General features: G+C 37.0%; 1 long non-coding RNA gene across 1 annotated transcript in view; it reads left to right on the plus strand.

The window, feature by feature from the left end:
- Positions 1–5,603: 5,603 nt before the first annotated feature.
- LOC127742394 (uncharacterized) overlaps positions 5,604–7,891 on the plus strand; it is a 7,362-nt gene continuing 5,074 nt past the window's right edge. The window contains exons 1-2 of the long non-coding RNA XR_008003602.1: positions 5,604–5,750; positions 5,850–5,904. This is a non-coding gene — a long non-coding RNA (uncharacterized LOC127742394). The remainder of the gene's footprint in view (positions 5,751–5,849; positions 5,905–7,891) is intronic.

Consider the following 7,891-nt stretch of genomic DNA (forward strand, 5'->3'; position numbering starts at 1 on the left):
TTTGAAATGTACATTTGAAATTTCGGCAAGAAATTTCTTAAGATTCCTGGTATAAAAGAAAGGAATTGTTGTTGATCAAAACAAAATGAAACAATTATAGAATTGCCACCTCCTAAATCGAAAAAGGAGGTTCAATCATTTTTGGGAAAAGTTAATTTTTTGTTGATTTATTTTTAATTGATTTGGTCGAACACGCATCTTTTTTACCTTGGTGAAGCTTAAAAATGATTCTCAATATTTGTGGATGGAAGAATATCAATAGGCATTCGATTCGATTAAGGATTATTTATTGAAAGCACATGTAATGGCAATAGTCTGACCTTTTAAACCTTTAAAATTGTATGTTTTGACTTCAACAAATATAATTGGTTGTATGCTGGCTTAAAACAATGAAAAAAGGCATGAAAAGATAATTTATTACCAAAGTCAAGTATTGTGTGATATCGAAACATGATATTCTGCCATCGAAAAACTGTGCCTTTTTCTTTACTATGCTTGTACAAAATGAAAATGTTATATAATTGCAAAACTATTCGAGTTATTGCACAAACTGATCTGGTTAAGTATATATTGTCTTACCCGATACTAAGAGGTCGATTGGGGAAATGAATGCTTACTTTGACTGAGTTTGATTTGTAGTATGTCCTGGCTAAGGCCATTAAAATTCAGGTCATTGCAGATTTTTTGGTTGATCATCCAACCAATCTTAATGACTAGGAAGCAAATATTATTGATATTGAGTATAAACCTTTGAAATTGTACTTTGATAGATCGAAATACAAGGATGGTGTTGATGTTGGCGTTCTGATTATATCTCCAGAAGGTATGCCGTCGAAATTTTTGTTCGGATTAAAATACCCATGATCAAATAATATAGCTGAATATGAAGCTTTGATTTTGGGATTAGAAATTTTGATCGACAAGGGGCATTAGATGTCCAAATCTTGGGGATTCTCAATTGGTTTTAAAACAGTTGTAAAAAAAATTTAAGTGTAATAATGAAAATTTGCAAAAGTATTTGTCGATAGCATAGGAGTTGTTAGTGTCATTTCAAAAAGTATCATTGATTCATATTCCAAGAATTTAAGATGAGGTTGCTAATGAGTTGGCTCAAATTGCATCAAAATATAAAGTTCTACCTGAGACCTTAGGAAAGTTGATAGAGGTTCAACAAATCTGTACTCCTATCGAAGAAAGAGAACTTTTAGTCATTGATGAGTGGGATGATGATGATTGGAGAAAATCAATTGTAGAATATTTAAAAGATCCTAACATACGAGTTTATCAAAAGATCAAATTGAAGGCAATGAATTTTGTGGTGATGGACGATGAATTATATAAAAAAGGAATTGAAGGATGCCTCATGAGGTGTTTAAGTCAATTTGAAGTAGTTATCGCTCTTGGTGAAGTCCATGATAGTATATATGGTGCCCATCAAGCTGGTGATAGAATGAAATGGGTACTTCAATGTGATCAAGTGTATTGGCCGTCTATGGTCAAATATTGTATTGTTTATGCAAAAGCATGTTAAGAGTGTCAGAAACATGGAGTAATACAACAAATTTTTGCTTCTGAGTTGCATTCGATTATGAAACTTTGACCATTTAGAGGATGGGCTTTGGATTTAATTGGAATAATTCATCCCCCATCATCTAAAATCACAAATATATTTTAGTGGCTATCGATGATTTTACGAAATGGGTTGAAGCTATTTCTTTAATCGAGGTTGGTCAGAATGAAATTATCAATTTCATAGAAGAACATATAATCCATCGATTTGGAATTTCTCAAACTTTGAGCACTGATCAGGGTACCATGTTTATTGGTCACTGTATTAAAAATTTTGCAGCATCAAGAAATATAACTATGGTGACTTCGATCCCATATTATGCGCAAGCAAATGGCCAAGTTGAGGCTATAAATAAAATTTTAATCAATCTAATTAAGAAATAAATTGGTCAAAGACCTCGAACTTGGCATGAGAGTTTAAGCCAAGTGTTATGGACTTATCGAAATTCACCAAGAGGATCGACGAACACATCTCCTTATAAATTAGTTTATGGCCATGATGTAGTTTTACCTTTGGAAATTAATCTTAACACCATAAGAGTAATGAGACAAAATGAGTTGCTGATTGAGGATTATTGGAATGGAATGTTTGATGAATTAAATGATTTGGATAATGAACGTATTTTGGAACTTGAAAATCTTATTCATCAAAAGGAGAATGTTGTCTGTATTCATAATCGATGAGTAAAGAAAAGTGTTTCCAAGTGGGTGAATTAGTTTTTAAGGTTATTTTATTAATAGAGAAAAAGTCAAGATTCTATGGTAAATGGTCCCACAATTGGGAAGAATCTTTTTAGGTAATTGACTTATATTCTGGAAAGGCATATCGAATTAAGAATATTGATTCTGGCATCGACGTCAAATCAGTTAATCGGAAGTATTTAAAGCAGTATTAATGTTGGAAGAATAATGTTTAATATATGTAAAGAAATATAAATAACAAGAGGAGAGTTTCGGAAGTACTATGTCTAAAAAAACAAACAACAAATACTTGTCATTCCAAGTCTTCAAAGATAAGGCTCTAATAACTCCTCTAATTTGAATAGAAGACGCACTCTTTCTTCGTCATAAGAAGTGTACATGTAAAACCCACAAAATTAGTAAATAATTACCCAATACATTAATTATTAATAAAATAAAGTAGAAAATAGAATTTTATTATTTAGTGAGGTAGAATTAATTAAAATATAAATTTTGACACTAATTTCAAAAAATTTGGCCCAAGATTAGGCCAAACGGGCCAAACTGGGAGAACCGGGCCTATATTGGGCCCAAGGCCCAACCCACTCACCCTTAAATATAACATTCAGCCTTCTTCTTCCCATATGAATAAGGAATCACGCTGAAACCGCAGTGTCGAGCTCTACAAATCAGAATTTAATTAGATGAGGAAGTCATTTTTTCCTTTTCAATTTTCTCTTCTCCAAGTTCGAAATTCAATATGAAGTTATGTTGAATTTTACATGATTTCGGTGTTTAGGTTCGAGTAACTTGCGGGTATTGTCGGGTTTAGCTCGTTTGAGTTGTGGGTCAGGTAAGCACCCTCAAATCCTTGGTATATATGTTAAATTAGTGAGCTCTATTTTGATTATAGTGGTAATTATGATAATAGATTGAAATTGAGTGTTGGATGGAGCCAATTTGAGGATTTGAAAGCTTGAGGTCAAGTTTCGGAGGCTGAATTTTGTTGGTGAGGTATTGGAATCTTGAAAACTTGTGGTGCGAGAACGCTTAAGGTGTTCCGGGTTTATCAGGAAATTAGACAAGGTATGGTTTTGGTTTCTCGTATATAACATGTATGGTATCGTGAAAACTTAGGCTAGATGACTATAAGATAAGTTGAATATGTATTCGGAGCATGTTTAATGATTTTAGTTATTAACGTAAGTTAAAATGATGAGGTAAGGTTAGATTGATGATTCATTGATGTGAATGTGGTTGGTGTTGGTAAAATAGATTGATGAATGATGAATTTGATGCTAATGGATGAGGATTATGAATGTGAACATATGAATGTTGATAAATTGATCATTGTATTTGTATAATTGAGAACTCGTGGAATGAAGTGGTTTAAAATTGAGGCATGGTTGGTTGTGATTGAAAATAGAGTTGTGTTGGGTGTGTTTGAAGTCATTTTGAAATGTAGAACTTTGGTTTTTGATAAAGGAAATTGGTGAAAATGAGGTTTAGAAGTCTTTGGTGAAAATTTGGTTTTGACTAAACTTTGATGAGCCATAACTCGGCTTTCGAACCCCCAAATTGTTTTAAATTTGTCTCATATAAAAATTTGATCCATGAAGTTTATGCCGTTCGAAGAACGAATAGAAAATGTTTTAAAACAAGAAAGTTATGCGCGTCGGAAGTTGAGAGCAAAGCTGAAAATTCTACAACATTCAACACTTTTGCCAATCTGCAGATCTTGCGTACGTGACCACTGCACGTGACGCGACCAACCTTTTTGGGTTGGGCATCTCGTGTATGCGAGCAGGGAAAAGTTCACCCACGCGTACGCTGGCCCACGCGTATGCATGATCCCTGTAATCAGCAAAATGAATTTTTTATTTTAAAACATAATTTTGAAATTCTAAACCTCTATTTTCACTCTTTCAGACTCTAAGGATTAGTTTTAAGTGTAGTGACGAGATTAAGCTATGAAAAGGGAGGTTACTTGGAAGTGAAGAAAGGTTTGGAAGGATAAATTGGGGTTGAGAAAGTGTAGAATTGGTAATGATATATGATTAATGAATTGAGAATGGTAAGGTTTGACTTGTGATGTGACTGAGTTGAGGGGTGAATGTTGAGATTGGCGGTGATTAAGTATGGCCAAAATGGTCGATATGGCAAGGTCTGGGTGCGAACCCGCTTGCGTGACAACTTGAAAATGTGTTCGGATGGCAAGTTGAGGATGAAGGATTCCCTTTCTTGTAATGATGGGGATGTGGGGAAGGTGGAAAGGCACTCTCCTTTGTATTATTTTTTCCACATTTTTCTCTGATTGCAAGGTGGAAATGCACACTTCTTCAATGTGGAAAGACACTCTCCTTTGTGAAACCTCCAGAAGAAGGTGGAAAGACACTCTTCTTCGTTAAAGTTCCTCCTGAGGATGCGCAACATATAGACCAATGTCTGGGTTAGCTACCAAATGTGTCGGGTTCTGGCGATTTAACCGACACATGAGCTCACGGCCAGTCGGAAATGCATGGATCATGTTGCATTTGTTTGCTTTATTTGGGTGTGCATAATTATTTTGGTTTGCCTATCTGATAAATTCTGTTTAACTAGTAACTGTGACACTTGCTGTAACTGTTCCTTAAATATGTTTGCCTTGTATTTGCTTGTGTCTGAGATTGTCTTTCTGTTTTGAGTACTTTGGTGGTAGACTAATAATAATGATGATTTGTTTTGAAATGGGCCGGAGGCCGGGTTGAGTTTATTTGGGCCGGATGTCGAGTTGGTTTGATTTGGGCCACATGCCCTGACTAGTTGGATCAGTGGTAAGGGTTGGTTAACAATGATTTATTAGTATGCGGTAAAATGTATAGAATGTTATGTTAGGCGAAAGTGAAAGCAAGGGGTTAGAGTTAAATGAGATGTAATACCCGGTCTAACCGAAATTAATTAAATAATGAGTTAAGTAGGAGCGAATGTGGTTGGAAGATTTGGCAATTGGAATTTGATGATTTAAATATGATATTTGGATTCATTGAATTTTTCCGAGTCGGAAAACATAGTTTTCTGCGTAAAAGCGCGCCGTGGAATTTCGATCGGCAGTACCGGCTGAGACCTGTCTGGTACTGCAGCTAAGAAAATTGATTATGAGTAAATAAGATTAAGAAATGAGGAATTATAATTAGTGGAGGTAGAAATATTTGAAGTGCGATTTAGAGCGCTAATCTTAAAGGTTTTGGTCCAAAATTGGGCCAACGGACAAAAATAAGTGAACTGGGCCTAAGTGGGCACAAGACCCAACATATATAAACATTAGTTATGAGCATTTCAGCTCATTTTGCCCTAAGAATGAGTGTTGGGCGCTGAATTGAGAAGAGAGAAGAGAAGAGAGAAAACCTAACTCTCTTTGATCTTCAAACCACCATAACTTGAGCTACGGAGCTCCGATTGACGAGTCGTTTGCGGCCACGCGTCGCTCTTCTCATCCTCTACAATTCTATCTAAGTTTTGTGGTGAGTATTCTATTCATCTCTGCCCAGTTTTTCGAAATTCCCCACTGTTACACGTTTTTGGGAAGTTAGTGTTGAAATCTTGTGATTTTGGGTGTTTAGGGATACTCCAACATGGATTCTAAGTGGGTTCTATCCCTACTTCATATGGGCTGAGGTAAGAAGTGCCCAAACCCTTGTGATTTATCATCTTTATGAGCCCTAGGTTGATGTATGAATGTGATATTGGGTATGTTAGTGCATTTGATGGTTTTGGTGCACAATTGGGAGATTGGTGTTGCTTGAGGAGCTTTGGTGAGGCTTGGGGCTAAGGTTGGTGGAGACTTCTAAAGAAGAGGCTCAATTGGTTTGGCTACAAGAGGTACGGTTTAAGTTTCATTTAAGTACCGTGTGGTGTGATGAGAATTCCTAGGCTAGATGCCCCTAGGATTAAGTTTGGATTATGTAAATGCTTTTAAATTGTGAAATTGGGCCGGATGCCGTGAATTTTGGGCTGGAGGCCGAGAAGAGGTAAGGAAGGTAAGTTGATGTGTGCATTGTATGATGACACAAGTGATTGGATGAGTTTTAAATAATGATTATATGAATGATTGGGTTGGTTATTGAATAATAAGGTTTGAGGAGTTGAAGTGTGGAATTTGGTAATTTTGGGTGAAATTATGTAGATGAGGTATGTTTGGTTTTGGTTGAGATATATTATGTGGTCATATATGTGAGTATGATTATTGATGCCTTGATGGTATGATGATACATGAGAGATATGTATGTTGTGATATATGCTTGAGGAATGATTAAGGTTGATTTGTGGGTGGAACCACGTGATAGTGAGTATGATATTGATTATGTATAATGATGACCGATTGGAAATAGTATTGTTGGAAATTGGGATGAGGAAAGATGTATGACATGTTAATGTGTTTGTAATTTAGCCGTTTGTTTGAAATGGGTAAAAATGGTTATATGGCGGTTTTGTGCATCGTGGTAAAGTGTTAATGTATGAGTTGAGGAGGCTTGATGTTGATTTTGGTATATTTTGATTGATTTCAAAAAGGGTTGAAACTAGCATGTTTTGGTTGATTTTAAAAAGGGTTGAAAATGGCTTGTTCTGAAAAGGGCACCTTGTGGTTTTGTATGAAAAACATGGTTTTTGGACATATTTTGACGGGACATAACTTGGACTACGGATCTCTGTTTTGTACCAAATCTGTTTAGAAATGAAATTGGATCCGGGATGTCCCTGCCGTTCGAAGAACGGGTGAAAAACGATTTAAAATGAGGAAGTTATGTCCATCGGAAGATTGGGGGTTGAATTTGTGAATTCTGCAGCTTTTAACTCATAAAATTTTTAGCAGAATGACCCTCCACGCGTAGGCGCACTTGGCGCGTACGCGTCGTCCTTCAAAAAGGCACCATCCACGCGTGCGCGTGGTGTGGGCATGCGCGTCGATGCGCTGCACCTAATGCCCAGCCATTTTCCCGAGAGTTGTGCCGGAGTTGTGCCAGTTTTGTGCCTGGGGCGCAAATGCACCCACGCGTACGCGTGGCTGACGCTTACGCGTCGTCTGGCTGTGTTTCAATCCGCGCGTCCGCGTATATGACGCATACGCGTCGATGAGCTTTGTGGGCATCCACGCATGCGCGTGGGGTACGCGTACGCGTGGCCCTGTTTTCATCCCAAAGTTGATTTTTGAGTTCTAAAAACCAAATCTCATACTTCTAAGCCTCCGATCTCACCCCTTATGTATTAAATCACTATGATATGCTTAGTAATGAGAAAGGAACTAGGGGATGTGGCAACTTGCGAGTGAAGCAAGGGGAAAAGTTATGATCAATGGTGATCAACGATGATTATATGAGATACGGAGGATGACGGTAAGAGTACCGTGTATGCCATGAGCCGAAGGGCTATATCTATTGATAAATGGCTGGTTCTTGATTGAACCATGAGCCGGATGGCTGAGTTATTGCCGGGTCACGGCAAAGCCATTATTGATTATGGCTGAGTATAAATGCATATATGATTAATGAATGAATGTGTTGAATGGATAATAATGGAAAATGTTGAAATGTGATGTGTAACCCCGGGTAGTAGGCAGTGGCGTTGTCCACTTGCTCCGGGTATGAGACGGAAAAGGATGTTTATG

This window comes from Arachis duranensis, chromosome 10, assembly GCF_000817695.3.
Source record: "Arachis duranensis cultivar V14167 chromosome 10, aradu.V14167.gnm2.J7QH, whole genome shotgun sequence".
NCBI lineage: Eukaryota > Viridiplantae > Streptophyta > Magnoliopsida > Fabales > Fabaceae > Arachis > Arachis duranensis.